This window comes from Talpa occidentalis, unplaced genomic scaffold (genome assembly GCF_014898055.3).
Source record: "Talpa occidentalis isolate TD23 unplaced genomic scaffold, MPIMG_talOcc4v2.1 talOcc4.8, whole genome shotgun sequence".
Taxonomy (NCBI): Eukaryota; Metazoa; Chordata; class Mammalia; order Eulipotyphla; family Talpidae; genus Talpa; species Talpa occidentalis.
Window position 1 is genome coordinate 24,669,637 of NW_023605194.1, and position 16,225 is coordinate 24,685,861.

Here is a 16,225-nt window from a genome sequence, read left to right on the forward strand (position 1 = left end):
CCCCGGCCAGGGAACTAATCACATGGTGCAGCAGATCTCTCCTGTCCTGCCCACTGCTCCCCTCAGCAGTGTCTTTCAGTCAGTCTGCCTGTTCTGTTCTCTACTCTGTCTCTTGTGAATCCTCTCACCCCCACTCTTCTGACCTGTACCCCAGTTCTTATATGCATGAATGAATAAATCTTTAAAAAAAAACAGAAACCAGCACATAGATTTTTATTGCAGCTTTATCTACAATGAACAAAAATTAGAAGTAGCCAAGATATTATTTATCCACAGTCCATTTAGGGTTTAAACATTTGCACACACATAAATAAACTGTGGTAATTCTATGCAACGAAATATTTTCAACACCTAAAAGAACTGAGCAATCAAGTCATGAAAAGACACGGAGCAATCTTTAGGGCATACCAACTAAGTGAAAAACATCACCAAGAAAAGACTACACATTGAGACCACTATATGAGATTCTGGAAGAGACAAAAGTATGGCAATAATAAAAAGATTGGTGGTTTCCAAGCATTGGAGGGAAAGAATGAATAGGCGGAACACCGAGAAACTTTTCTGATAATACTGTAATGGTGGATACACACCAATATACATGTCGCAAAACCCATAGAGTATAGAACACAAAGAATGAACTTACGTAAACTCTGTTTTTTTGTTTTTAAAGATTTATTTATTTTATACATACAAGAGCTGGGTGCAGGCCAGAGATGTGAGGGATGAGAGGCTTCACCAGAGACAGAGTGGGGAACAGAACAGGCAGACTGACTGAAAGACCCTGCTGAGGGGAGCAGCGGGCGAGACAGGAGAGGTCTGCTGTGCTATGTGGGTCACTTCCCTGGGCAGGGATTGGATTGGTGCTGCAGTGGCTGTGGATAGCTTCGCGGTGCTGCGTATTAACCTCTTGCACCACCAGGAAGACCCGGTAAACTTTTTTGATAGTGATGTATTGATGATGACTGACCGCTTGTATCAAATGTGCCTCTCCATTGTGGGATGATGACGGGACAGGCTGTGCCTGGGTGTGAAAAGGAATGTGTTGGAGCTTTGTGTACTTCTTGCTCCATTTTGTTGTGAACCTAAAACTGCTCTAAAAACATAGTCTATCAATTAAAAGGAATAGCTCTTACGGATAATATTTTCTTCCATTTGCTCTCTGCATTATACACAAAGGAATGAAAGCATGAGAACTGGTTCATCAGATTGTGATTTTTTTAGAACATGCAGAGGAGAAATGTCGTATTACATTCACCAACCATCTCACTCTGTCACACTGATGACACAGAACTAACTACTCAATACCAGATAAGTGTTAGCATATGAGATGCCCAATACAATGTTACAGAGCAAGGAGAAGCTATATATATATTTGTACCGTGGAACTTTGGAAATCCTACTTTGGAGATGGGATGTTCGTGCCTGGATCCTGACAGAATGGGGTGACAAGGAGAGGAGAGGTCGGTGACGACATTACCAGAAGGGGAAGGAAGAGAAAAGGAGATGACAGGGGCGTCAGGTGAATGGGACTTGTGGACATCACAGCAGAAGCCTGATGGTCTGTCCTTCCTCACAAAGGAATGAAGCAGATCTGGTAAGGAGGAGGCACAGAAACAAATCCACTGACAACTGCTGTGGTGTCAATGTCCTTGGAGTCAATGGCAGATTTCAAGGTAAACTTCTGGAAGATGGTGGTCAGGAATAAAAACAGCTCCATGCGGGCCAGGCCCTCTCCTGCACATGCCCGTTTTCCTGAAAATAACGAGCACACAGAGGAGATGATCCTTGAACACTGGGTTTCTGACGTCAGAAAGAGAATATGCAATAACTATTTGATGAAAGCTGAGGTATGATGGAAGGCAGGATGGTTGGATAGACAGATGGACAATGGGCAGACAGGAATGGAATCCATCTAATGTTAATGAACAGGTATCCTCCTTTCAACAAATGTGTACTTATTATCAGCATTGTGGCCAATACTTCATTAAGTATTCCCACAGTATAACCATTTCTTTGACCTCAATTTTCCTTCAACAATTTTCTAAAAACACATACTCTGGTTGTGCTTTCTGTTGCATAGATCTGATGGCTCATGATATTTCTATTCTTCACAGAATATTCTTCACAGTCTCGGTTCTGTACTCCAAGTAGATCTGCTCTCTACCACTCTCCAATGCACCGTGAAGTTTCAGGTTTTCCCTTACAGTGCTGTTCCTTTGGCAAGATGCATGCCTCTCACATTTTTCAGGACTTTGTACTAAATCATTTCTGAATTTGAAGAACTGGATCAATTCCCCAAAGCTGCAGTGATCTGGCTCAACGAGAAGACTGCATCATGAGGAGGGAAAGTGCATGGACACAGGGTTCGGTGCTCCTGCTAACGGACAAGAGCACCTGCACCAGCCTTGGAGAGGGTACTATGGAAGCTCCTAACAATCCTCACAAGGTATTTTGTCCTCTGATGCACAAAGAATACAAAAGATACACTACCTGCTGAAAAAGCCATGAAGTAGTCACTCTTCTTAAAGTTGCCACTTTCGACCAGGGAGTGGTGAGGGTCAAACACCTCTGGGTTGGGTGTTCTTTGCTATCATGCAGCACAGTAGTCAGCGACGTCAATATGGTGGTGCCCTGGAAAAAATGATTTAAACTGCCTTATGAAGTCATGGAGCTGCATGAAAAGCTACAAATCATTTATTCCAATCTTAGCATGCAAATATGAAGAAACCTAATACTATGAAGGGAAGGACATCCTAAGTCAGACAGAATAAGTAATAACAAGAACCAGGATAAGACCCGAGGCTGCAATGCTGCTTAAATGGCACCTGAAGTAGTGAGTACCTGGACCCTCAGTGCCAGGCCTCTGAAGCCATCCTGCTCATCACATTTAGTTCTGGGGTGATTTCCTCGTCTGTACCTTGATTTTATCATTTCAGTGTTCACTCAGCTCATATATGGATTATGCTTGCAAATGGAAATCTCTATCCAAGCTTGAAATGTCTGGAGATATCCATTCATAGACCTTTTGTAAACATAGCCAATCAAATTAAACATAACTTACGTGATGATAAAGCAAGTACAGTAACAACTCTTAGCATTTTTATCACTGCCCCAGCATGTTGTTTGTATTAATTCAAAAATAGGGGTAGATTTCATCACAGATTGATCCCAGCCACAAACACAGAAAGAATGGCAAAATTAGAAATACAGTCATTTTGAACAATTATCTTAGGATCACTAATGTAATCGAGTGTGATCAAGGGATTCTAGTGGTGGAGGAACGGTTAGGCAGCACGATACTCACATATTCCTAAAGTACCACAACATATATTTTGATTAATGAACGTAAAATCCACAACCTCTGCCAAGCAGAGAACTGGCATGTACCACGTTATTATGTGGGGAACATAAATAATGGAATAAGTGACTTCATGTGCCCTCAGCTGCCTCACTGGTTTTCAGTGGGACCTTCAGAGCACTTATGTACTTCTCTGGGCAAAGTCATAATGGTAATCTAAGTCTGTGACAAACTTTGCACAACATAACTCTGAGGAATATTTTTATGACCACAGTTGGACTTTTCACAAAGTTGAGTGAATTGAAAAACCAAACAGAGCAAAGGGAACTGATCACAGGAGACTAAAAGGACAAGACAACCAAATTTTACACTTGACTGGATGCTGTATTGCAAAGAAAAGAAAAGCTATTCTAGGATAGTCTAGGAAAATTGAGAACACTATATAGGCTGGCATTAGCTGTTATTGCATAATGGTAGCTCTTCTTGTGAAATCTGCTTTTCTGTCTAGAAATCGTTATTGGGATATACATACTGAATCTGAGGTGTTGCCACTTAGATGATTTCATCCATTACATATACACATATATGCTTTTAATGTCTTAGATTTTTTAAAGTTTAACACAAATTTTGGGGAAAATTCTATCCCCTAAGTTTACCATATAAAAATTCCATATCTTCATTTTGCAAAATTATTACTGTTGATTTTAAACAATTATATAAGAAAATATTTTTTAAGATACAAAAGGAAAAAAGACACAGCAAATATATACTCATCAAATATTATCCAAACAATGGTTATCCATTCAGAAGCATGACCACTATACTTCACCACTACTTTTACAAAGGTAAAACTTAACTAATGGATTAGTATTAAAAATAAACACCAAAATGATAAGTTTCAAAAATAAGTGAAGGTAAATCTTGGACCCTGTTCTGACCAATATTCTTTAGATGGGACCTAAAAACCCACAAATCACCTCACATCATTTCATATGCCTGTTGGCCATTTGCATTTCCTCTTTGCAAAAGTTTCTTTTTAGCTCTTCTGCCCAATTTTTGATGGGGTTATTTACTTTGCTTTTGTTGAATCTCATCAGCTCTTTTAGATTTTTGTGATCAGTCCTTTATCATTAGTGTTGTGTGCAAAAATTTTCTCCCAATGGGAGGGGTGATCTTTGTTTTGGTTACTATCTCTTTTGCTGTACAGAGGCTCTTTAATTTGATGTAATTCCAGCTGTTTATCTTTGCCCACTTCTTTGATCTCCTCATTAGTCCAGTGGTCTTCCAGTAGTGTGGGTTTCAATCTCCAGGAGGTAGGAGAGATCCTTGCCTTCTTTTTATGGTTTATTTCTAGTTTGATGCCTTCATGGTCAGACTAGATGGTTGGTATGATTTTAATCTTAGTGTATCTGTTTATGTTTGTCTTGTGTCCCAGTATGTGATCAATCCTGGAGAATGATCTGTGTGCACTTTGGAAAATGTGTACTCAGATTTTTGGGGGTTTAGTGTTCTATAGATGTCTGTTAAGCCTAAGAGGTCTAGATCCTTGTTTAGAGCTTTAGTGTCCTTACTTATTTTTTGTCTCCTTGATCTATCCATTGTTGATAGTGTTGTGTTGGAAGTCTCCTACTACATATGTATTTTCTCTGATGTCTGTTTTCAGAGATGATAATAGTTGTCTGATGTATTTGGGTGCACCTTCATTTGGTGAGTATATATTAATGAGTGTTATGTCTTCTTGATGTATTGTCCCCTTGATCACAATGAAGTGACCATCGAGGTCTCTTTTTACCTTTGTGAGTTTGAAATCTGTTTTATCTGATATAACTATTCCTGCCTTCTTTTTTGGTCCATTTGATTTTAGGATTGTTTTCCATCCTTTTACTTTCAGTCTTTTTTTTTTTCATTTAAATTTTATTTTTATATTCCCCATACAAATGCAACCCCCCTTATTTTGACCCCAAGCCCTCCTTTCCCCACCCCCAACCCCCATAGAGTGTCTCTGGTTCATAGTTGCTTGTTGATTTTGATTTTTACTTTATATTAATTAGTCTTTTTCCCGGTCCCTTATTTAGGTTTTCTAAATTCCTGCTATGAGTGAGACCATCTGGTATTTTTCTTTTTCTTTCTGGCTTATTTCGCTGAGCATAATCCCTTCCAGCTCCATCCATGTTGCTGCAAATTGCATGTGTTTATCTTTTTTGAATGCTGAGTAATATTCCATGGTGTATATGTACCACATCTTCTTGATCCAGTCATCTATTTTTGGGCATTTGGGCTGTTTCCAAAGCTTAGCTATTGTAAACAGCGCTGCTGTAAACATAGGGGTGCAGGTGCTCTTTGGAATGGATGTTTCTGTGTCCTTTGGGTAAATACCTAGGAGTGGAATTGCTGGATCATATGGAAGCTCTATGTTTACTAGGTCAAGAAATCTCCACACAGCTCTCCATAGTGGTTGGACCAGTTTGCACTCCCACCAACAATGCAGGAGAGTTCCTTTTTCTCCACAACCTCACCAACATTTGTTGTTTCTAGTTTTTTTTTTAATACTTTCAGTCCATTTTTATTTTTTGTAGTTAGATGTGTTTCCTGGAGACAACAAAGAGTTGGGTTTTCTTTCTTTCTTTCTTTCTTTCTTTCTTTCTTTCTTTCTTTCTTTCTTTCTTTCTTTCTTTCTTTCTTTCTTTCTTTCTTTCTTTCTTTCTTTCTTTCTTTCTTTCTTAAGATTTATTTATTTATATAAGAACTGGGGTACAGGCCAGATGCATGGGAGGGTGAGAGGATTCACCAGAGACAGAGCGGGGAACAGAACAGGCAGACTCATGAAATACACTGCTGAGGGGAGCAGCAGGCGAGACAGGAGAGGTCTGCTGCACCATGTGGGACCCTTGCCTGCCGCCCGGGATGGAACTAGCACTATAGAGTCTGCAGACAGATTTACAGTGCGGCGCTCAACTGCCTGTGCCACCAGGGGAGGCCCGGGTTTTGTTTCTTAATCCAGCCTGCAACTCTGTGTCTTTTCATTGAGGAGTTTAGTCCATTTAGATTTACATTTTATATTGACATGTTAGTGTCTGTATTTGCCATTTTGTCTTTTCTGTGGTTTTATTTTTTCTCTTGTTTCCTTCATATTCATCCCTCTTTGGATTGGGTTTTAAGACTCCTTATAAGTATTTTTTGGAGTGGGGGTTTAGTTGGTGATCAAACTCTGGAGTTTCTGTTTGTCTGTGAAGGTCTTTATTCTTTCTTCATAGAGGAAGGAACTTTGTGGGATAAAATATTCTTGGTTGGCATTTGTGGTCTTGGAGTCTGTTAACTATGTCCCTCCACTCTCTCCTTGCCTGTAGTGTTTCTTCAGAGACGTCTGATGTCAGCCTGATTGGTTTTCCTTTGTATGTTACCTGTTTCTTCCCTCTTGTCAGCCTCATTTATTTTTTCCTTGTCTTGGATTCTTGGAAGCTTTACTATTATATGTCCTGCTGTATATTTCCTTTCATCATGGAAGTTTGGTGTTCTTCTTGCTTCTTGTATGTCTATTTTCAGCTCCTTCTTCATGTTTGGGAAGTTCTCTTCAATTTTTTCCTTGAATATTTTCTCTGTTCCTAGGTCTCTCTCCTCTCCTTCTAGGATTCCTATAACTCTTATATATCCTTTCCTCATGGAGTCATATAGTTCCCGAAGTCTTTCTTCATTCTTTTCCCTTTGTACTTCTCTTTCCTTTTCTGTTTTGGTTCTTTTTATTTCTGTCTTCGAGAGTACTTTTCGTATCTGAACTGCCAGATGTGGAACAGCTCTTTTCTCCAGAGGTGCTCACTCTCAGGACTTTATTCTCTGACTGCTGAATATCAGGAAACAGGGTGGCAAAGGAGCTGATTCTCTGAATTCAAGATGTGATTTTCTTACAGTCTCTTTCCAACTGCCAGTGTCTCTGAGGGCAAGGTCTTTTATGTTCAGCTTCTCTAAAGAGTAAACCTCTCTCATTCTATTGAATCAAAACAGTTACATGATAAAGGGAGGTGTGGAGGGAATCTGGGTAGGAAAAGCTACCTTCTTCAGCCTATTTCTCCCTCATTTTTTTTTGACACTTACAAATGCTACAACCTAGAGGGATACAAATCCCTTCTTCATATGTTTTCTTCTGACATTTAGATGACAACTTCCATCTCTCCAATGAGTTATCATCACCCATAAAATTGCAATTTGTGTTTTAGAAATTGGTGATTTGTTGTGACTACTTCCTGAGTTAGTCTGTCCAGATTTCAAGGACTAATTCTCAGTTCTCATTGGTTACAATCTTTCAGCAGGTTCCTCACATAGGGTAATATAATGCATGTTCTAACAGTAATGCAACTTACTAAATACAAAACATAAAGATCTTTGTAAAAGACAGAAAAACACTGACCCGCAAATTTTGGCCAATACCACTTTTCTGGAAACAGACTTCTAAATAGTCAATACCTTCACGGATATCATAAGCCTGAGTGTTAGTAACACACTATTCGTGAATTTGATTTTTTAGACCACTTTCCTGACTGCAGAATTTTTTTTTAAAGATTTATTTGTTTGTGTGTGTGTGTTGATGGTCTCATGTATTTTTTTAATTTTTTTTTTTGTTTTTTACAAAATTGTTCATTTTTAAACAATATTTGCTCAGGTATAGTCCCCATAGAATTTCCTTCTCCAATGCACCCATGCACCATCACCTCAGTCCCCTGTGCTCCTCCCTCTAATCCATCTCCCTCCTCCTTCCCTGCAGTATGTCTCTGATTTATTATTGTCTGTTTTTGCTTTGTTGTGTTTTGTACTGTTATTATTTTTTTTACACTGATGTCTTATTTGGTTCCCCTGTATTTCTGCTATAAATGAAACCATCCAATATTTTTCTTTTTCCTTCTGGCTTATTTCCTGAGTATAATTCCTTCTAGCTCCATCCACATTGCTGCAAATGGCAAGAGTTTATCATTTCTGATTGCTAAATAATATTCCATTGTATATATGCACCACATCTACTTTTGGGTATTTGGGTTGTTTCCAGGTTTTACCTATTGTAAATAGTGCTGCGGTAAACATAGGGGTACAGGTGTTCTTTTGAATCAATGTTTTTGTGTCCTTTGGGTAGATCCCTAGGAGTGGAATTCCTGGGTCATATGGTAGCTCCATCTTTAGTAGTCTGAAGACCCTCCAGACAGCTTTCCATAATGGTTGAACCAGTTTGCACTTCCACCAGCAATGCAGGAGAGTTCCTTTTTCACCACATCCTCGCCAATATTTGTTGTTGCTAGTTTTTTTGATATGTGCCATTCTGACTGGTGTAAGGTGGTATCTCAATGTGGCTTTGATTTGCATTTCTCTCATTATAAGGGTTGAAGATCCGGGAAATGCAAATCAAAACCACATTGAAATACACTTAACACGAACAACTAATCTTTGACAAAGGAGCAAAGAATATGCAATGATGGAATATGGACAGTTTGTTCAATAAATGGTGCTGGGAAAACTGGACCATCACATGCAAAAACATGAAACTAGACCACTACCCTCTCACCATGAACAAAAATCAACTCAAAATGGATAAAAGAACTGGATATAAGACTGGATATAAAACCATAAAATACATAGAAGAAAATATAGGTGAAACACTACAAGACATACATCTCAGTAACATTTTTAAAGACTTCTTCACCCAAAGCAAAGAAGGTCAAGAAAATGATAATCACCTGGGATTACATCAAACTGAAAAGCTTCTGCACAGCAAAAGAGACATTAACCAAAACAAAGAGACACCCCACTGATTGGGAAAAAATTTTTGCACTCCATAGAACTGATAAGGAACTGATCATAAAAATATACAAAGAACTCATATGACTCAGCCAAAATAAACAATCCAGTCAAGAAATAGAAAGAAGAACTTAAAAGGACATTGCTCCAAAGAGGAAATGAAAATGGCCAATAGGCATATAATGATTTATTTATTTATGCATATAAGAACTGGGGTACAGGCCAGAGGTGTGGGGGGGTAAGAGGATTCACCAGAGACAGAGTGGGGAGCAGACCAGCCAGATCTACTGTAATACACTCCTGAGGGGAGCAGGAGGTGAGACAGGAGAGTTCTGCTGTGCCATGTGGGTAGATCCCTGCCTGGTAGGGGATCAAACTCATGCTGCTGAGGCTGCTAATAACTTCACAGTGCTGTGCTTAACTCCTTATGCCACCAGGGAGGCCCCCCGACTGCAGAAATTATCTCTGGGAGACACTAGCTTTCTCAGTTTCCTCTTATGTTTATTTTTTATTTTTTTCAGATTTATTTATTTATGCATACAAAAGCTGGGGTACAGGCCAGAGTGTGGGGGGTGAGAGGATTCACCAGAGACACAGTGGGAAACAGTACAGACATATGACTGAAATACACTGCTGAGGGGAGCAGCGGGTGAGACAGAGAGTTCTGCTTCGCCATATGGGTGTCTCTCTGGCTGGCCAGGGATCCAACTTGGGCTACAGAGGATGTGGATTGCTTCATAGTGTGGTGCTTAACCCCTTGTGCCACTAGGGAGGCCCTCCTCTTATGTTTAATATGGAGAGTTTTCATTTTCTTTACCCCACTTGAGAACATTCATTTTCAGAATAAGAGAGATCTCCAAATAATATACCTACTTTCAAAAGGGACCTTTTCATAGTAAAACTAATATGCAGTCCCAGGTCAATTCATACTGGCTGTGCCTGCCACAAATAAGCTCCTGGGAATTACTGTCACTACCTGATGGCTTTTCTGACTGCCCATGGGGTCTTCACTCCTATTCATCCTCCTGTATTATATAAAGATGCCCCATTATTATCCCTTCATTACACTTGGAAACATTAAGCTCATCAGATAGATAATTAAATAATGAAGCTTCTCTAAGAGAAACAGGAGGCAATGCCACACTTGTAATGTCTTTCAGCAACTTCCCTGAAACATACTGCCCACCACATTGGTCATACCTGTGATCTCTGGGTACTTCAGCAGCAGGAGAAGAGCATATCTCAGGGTGATGCTTGTAGTCTCTGTCCCCTCTGCAAATAGATTAAATACAGTAAGTGCCAAGGATTCCAGAGTTAATTCCAAGTCTTGATTGTGTTTTTCCTAGGAATGATGAAATGATTTGACAAATTAATTTGCCAGAATTATAGTTAGTCCAAAGTGTTCACTGTTAAGAATTTTTCACCAAAAATTCCTCTGGAAAAGGATCTGGACCACACCTGCATCCATGCAGAGATCAAAACTGAGATATTTTCATCAAATCTTTTTATTATATTTGAAAAAACTGGATCCTTATAATCAAACAGTTCTGGAAAATAATTGAGCAGATCACATTGCAGGGTGCACAGGCCAGGATAAAAGTGGGATCACAGGGTGAAGCTAAAGAATCAGAATCATTTTCAAAATAAAATTTAAAAAAAATACACAGACACAACATACAGTTGTATACAGACTGTATACAGTCTTGGAAACATTTTGGTTTTTTATAACAGAAAAGGTAATTTAAGAGTTTATTCCCTTATATATAAATTCCTTTAATAGCAAAAGAGACATCATTTATAAAATGAAACTACCTGTGAATGTAGACTAATGCAGGCCCTATTAAAAACAATATGGAGGTCTCTTCAGTATTAAAAATAGATCTATATAATATCCAGCAGTCCCTTTCCTAGATATCACCAAAAAATGCAAGACCACTGATTTGAAGGGGTATATGCACTCTTATGTTCATTGCAGCAATGTTTACAATAGCCAAGTAATGGAAATAATCTAAGTATCTATCACCAGAATAGTGGATAAAAAAAAATGGGGCATGTATACACAAGGGAATACTACTCAGATAAAAATAAAAGATGAAAGCTTGTCATTCGCAACAACACAGATGGAACTGGAGAGGATTATGCTAAAAAAGAAGTCACAATGTAAAATGCAACCACTGGATGATTTTGCTCATATGAGAAAAATAAGCAAACAAAGCAAAGGAACAGACCAAAATAACACTTGAAATCTAATTGCAGAACTGAGGCTACCAGATAGTAAGGTAAAAAATGGGAGGAAAGGAAGAAGGAGCTCATGTACATGGTGAAGGATTAAGGAGCTTTGGTGGGAAGCATGGTGTGGTAACACAATTGTAGCAGTGTGAATCTATCCCTTTAAAACATACACAGTGTTTTAAATCATGATCACCTCAATAAATATCATAAACATTGAAATCAATGTATCACTTTTTCATTAACCTCAGAGATATGGTTTAACCTAGCTAGTTAAATAGTGGATATTTTTGAATTTTATTTACTTTCATTGCTTAAATTCATGTCCTTTCCAATCAGGTTGACTTAATTAGAGGGAAAAAGAAAAAAATAACATTTAAAGAGAATAATTTTTATATATCATTTAATAAAGTTATCAGTGCTGAACCTTACTTGTCTGCTAAGTGTACAGAGAATGAAGTTGAAATATAGAAAGAGGGGATAGTTAAGGACTTGAAAATACTTTGTGTATAATAAATATATATATAAAAAACCTGGAATATTGGTAGAGGGAAAACAAAAGAGAGAGAAAGATTATGGGTGAATTCACGTACTTGAAAGAATAAATGTCTAAGAATGGGAAACATTTATGTTGAATAACGAGAAACTAAAGAAGTGAATAGTAATATGATACTTTGTTCAAAGTAGAAATCAAAAGGGAAATTTGCATTTCCTACATAAATCCCAGGTAAGTTACCAAAATGTAAATTGATGGACAGTTTTTATTTTTTTTTTCACCTCACTGGAAAAGATTTTCCTCCTTGGGAATCAAATGTCCATCATTTACATGCACCCTCAAGAATTAATTAATTTGGGGGCCTCCCTGGTGGCGCAAGGAGTTAAGCACCGCACTATGAAGCAATCCGCAGACTCTGCAGCACAGGTTCAATCCCCCAGCTGGCCAGGGAGCAACCCACATGGCGCAGCAGACCTCTCCTGTCTTGCCCGCTGCTCCCCTTATCAGTGTGTTTCACTCAGTCTGCCTGTTCTCCTGTTATGTTCCCCACTCGTCTCTGGTGGATCCTCTCACCTCCCGCACCTCTGGCCCGTACCCAGCTCTTGTATGCATAAATAAATAAATCTTAAAAAAAAGAATTAATTAATTCGGGATAAGTCACCCTATATAAACTTACAGGATTATGTTCAGTAAGAAGAAACAGAGTAGGGCCTCCCGAATGGCGCAGCGGTTGAGCGCTGGGTTGCGAAGCTGCCCGCAGCCTCTGCAGCACCTGTTTGATCCCCAGCTGCCTGGAGGATCCCACATGGTGCGCAGACCTCTTCTGCCCTCCGCTGCTCCCCTCAGCAGTGTACTTCGTCGGTCTGCCTGTTCTGCTCCCTGCTCTGGCTCTGGGGAATTCTCTCACCTTCCCGCCCTTCTGACTGTACCCACTGCCTGTATAAATAAATAAATGAATCTTTAAAAAAAAAAAAGAAAAAAAAGAAGAAACAGAGTAGTATTTTTCTAATATTTAAATGATTTACTATCTAGATTAGGTCTGTTCTATTCTCAATAAAGAAATTACATAGGAAAAAGGATTTTCCATTGGAAGGGATCTGTAAAATACAATTGTTGCAACTGAATCATCACTGAAAGATTGTTATAGGTAAAAATCTAGAATTCACATTTGTTGGTCATTACAAATGACTCAATGTATTGTAGCACAGTGACATCAAAAAGATGGTAGAATAGGAAATCCAGCCATTGTTCTCCCATGAAAACACTGATTAAACAATGATACAGGGTTTGAAATTCTCTTAGGAGATTTTGTGAAGCCAATAAGGAATTACAGTGTCACAGAGAGCACAATTTCAAGCTCCCATTACAAAGAAATCAGTAGCCTCACTAACTGTGAAGGTGTACACAGAGTCACACAGAAATTCATGTACCAGGAAAAAAAATAAAAATCAGACTCCCCTGGAAAATCTAACCAGGCATACTTGATAGGACTTTGCCTTACAAAAAGGCAATCCATAATGGCAGGGAGATTGTACATTTACTTAAATGTTGTATCCCAACACAAAATTTAAAAAAACACAAGAATTTAGGAAACATCTCTCAGAACAGGTCTGAAATAAATATGCAGAGCGATCCCACAGAAAAGGGGTAATAGCAGTTACCTGAATAAAGAAGTCTGAAAAATGAGAAAATATCTCTTAAATGCAATTAAATGAGAACTAGAGAAACCATAACTGATTAGAAGAATGTGGACTTCTAGTGAGTCCTGGATGTGGGACGTGACGGTGAAGGAAATCAGATATGGGGGACTGTCATGTCCAGCATGCAGTGAATCTTTATTTTCTTAGTGCTCTTTTATACACTACTTAAAGTGCAGCAAGTGTAACAGCAAAGCATACCATATAATGACAGCACATATGATTGATTATTCTGCTTTCTTACTATTATCTATTTATTTCAGACAGCAGGGTGTCCAGTGGTTAATTCTCACCCACTTAATCTTATCGCCCCCTAGCTAGAGCATGGGAATTTTGCTCATCATTTCTTGTTCTAAGACTGTGGAGATGTAGGGGCCTGACTCCACGCAGGTCACATTCTGGGCACTCAACACCAGGTCTGGTCACTCAGAGGTTTTCCTCCAAGACACATGTGTTTTCACATGCCTTTGGGACTCAGGTTAAGGCCCTTCTGCTCGCTGCGCGGGGTCTCTCCCAACAGAAGAACATGAGGACTTGCCTACCTGATTAAAATCTATCAACCCTGGTGAAATGTGCTGCAGTATGAAACTCTCTCACTTTTCAAAATGACTCAAACTATTCCTCATGACTTCTCATTTAAAAACAAACAGACCTCAGGAGAGAAACAGATGAAATGGCCTTTTATACCTACACTCTACACACAATCATGAATGAATACACACACACACAGCATACATACACAAAATCTCCTGACTCTGTGCTTCAAACTCTCCGTCTCCACACAAGGGTTAACAACCACCACCCCTAATGGAAGATCTGGGCCACCCTGATGTGTCCCCTAAGATGACACTAGAGAATACAGTGTGTTAAGGTCACAGCGACTGAACAGAGAATCACCCACCATTGGTTTTTCTCAACTCCTCCACGAGGTAGCGGGCTTCCTCTTGAACTCAGTCCTTAATGCTCCTCTTCCCCATCCCAAAATGCTGCAGGGTCATGAGGCAGAAGCAGTGAATCTCCTTCCATTTCTTTCCATTGCTGAAAACAACTCCTAACAGAGGGTAAATATAAACTGGAGTGGGGTCCGAGGGAAGAAGAAAGCTGACACTTGACAGCCACGGGGATGGGGAAAAAAAACTGAAGAGATAGATCTTTCAGTCTCCATTTTTTATCCTCCCCATCCCCACAACCCATGTACATGATTGCACACCCACACCTACCATCTCCTCTTTGAACTCTTTCAAAGACTGGGGAATAGGCTCTTCCAGCAAAGTCCTCTCCCATATCAATCAACACTTCCTTCACTGCTTCATATCCGTGCAACACCACACTGGGCTTCGTGCCAAAATACAGAGTGAACACAGGGCCATAGGCTTTGGAGAGCTGGGAAAGCACGTGCACATAACAAAAAAGTCATTGCTTAATAATGTATTTTGCCTAATTCAGAATACTACTTTCATATTGGTAGGCTGCCCCACACAGCCTCAGTATTTCTGAACTTAAGACATCAATATGGGTGATTGTAGAGTTGCCACTTATGGATGGCCTGGGATGTGCCAGGATTGGCCTAGCCTAACTATTTGATCATCGGTCACTATTACCCTTACATTTGAACCTTCACCAAGTTTATTTGCCCTGCTTACAAATAAGGAAATTAAGATCAGACAATTTCAATTTATTTCTAGTATCCCTTGGCCATTATACAGAAGATTCAGATTTGAGCCTCTTAATTGTTCTCTGATCCTTGACGAATATCCTCAGATTCCACCTTTGTTCCAAAACCCAGCTGACTGCTTCAGGATCACCTACAGAGTCCTCTTGTGGAAGTTTTGATACAGTAGCACAGGAAGTTGTGATGAATCCTAGAAATTGGTATTTTAAAAGATCAGTTCAGGTAAATCTAATGCCAGCCCAGCTTGTGATCTGCTGGTATTACTAACACAGACAGAGTGGGCACCACAGAGGCATTGTCAGGGTGAAGGCATCTCAAGGAAGAACGATTTCTTCCACCCAGAATACTCATTGAGATCAGACACCAGCTGTGTAGACCCAAGTGAATGATGTTCGCACAGTTTTGTCCTGACTGGTTATGTCTTTTCAGGGACTCATGCTTCTTCCTGAGCCCAGAGTCATTTCTTGAGATAGACACAGTGTGCTTATTCAGAGATGTTAAATTTAGTACAATCTCAACAAAACACACAGCCATGTAGTAGATGACTTCTGGAATAAAATCTGTAATCACAAAATCATAACAAGAAGTAACCTTCTGCCAAAATCATAGCAAATGGTAGTAAAATAAAGAAGGGAGCAACACTCCTCCCTTTTGTCACTTTATATTTTAATTCTGCCACACAAAACCTGTTTGTTTACTCACTGAACACAGAGAAATATCAAAATAACTTGGAGCATTTGATTTTTCAAGACCTACTTGAATAATATGCTACCATACCATATTTTATCATAAAAATTGAGGGGAAAATAAAGAACTATTTGAAAATTGTAGTTAATTTAATTACCATTTGCAAATCACAGAGGAACATAAAACATACTCATGTTGCTTACAGATTTGCTGATATCCTTAACATCTAACTGGAGGATATTTCCAATAACAGGAAGCGGCAAGGGGCCAGGTGGGAGCTTCCCTTGCCCAGAAGTCTGTTTCCAGAGAGCAAGGAGGAGCAAACAGGAGAGAGAGCACTAGGGCCACAGCCAGATCCATTGTAGCTT

General features: G+C 39.3%; 1 pseudogene; it reads right to left on the reverse strand.

Annotated features, from left to right (window-relative positions):
- Window positions 1–1,386: 1,386 nt before the first annotated feature.
- LOC129145024 (cytochrome P450 2C9-like) lies at window positions 1,387–16,217 on the reverse strand (annotated as a pseudogene).
- Between the last annotated feature and the right edge of the window lie 8 nt (window positions 16,218–16,225).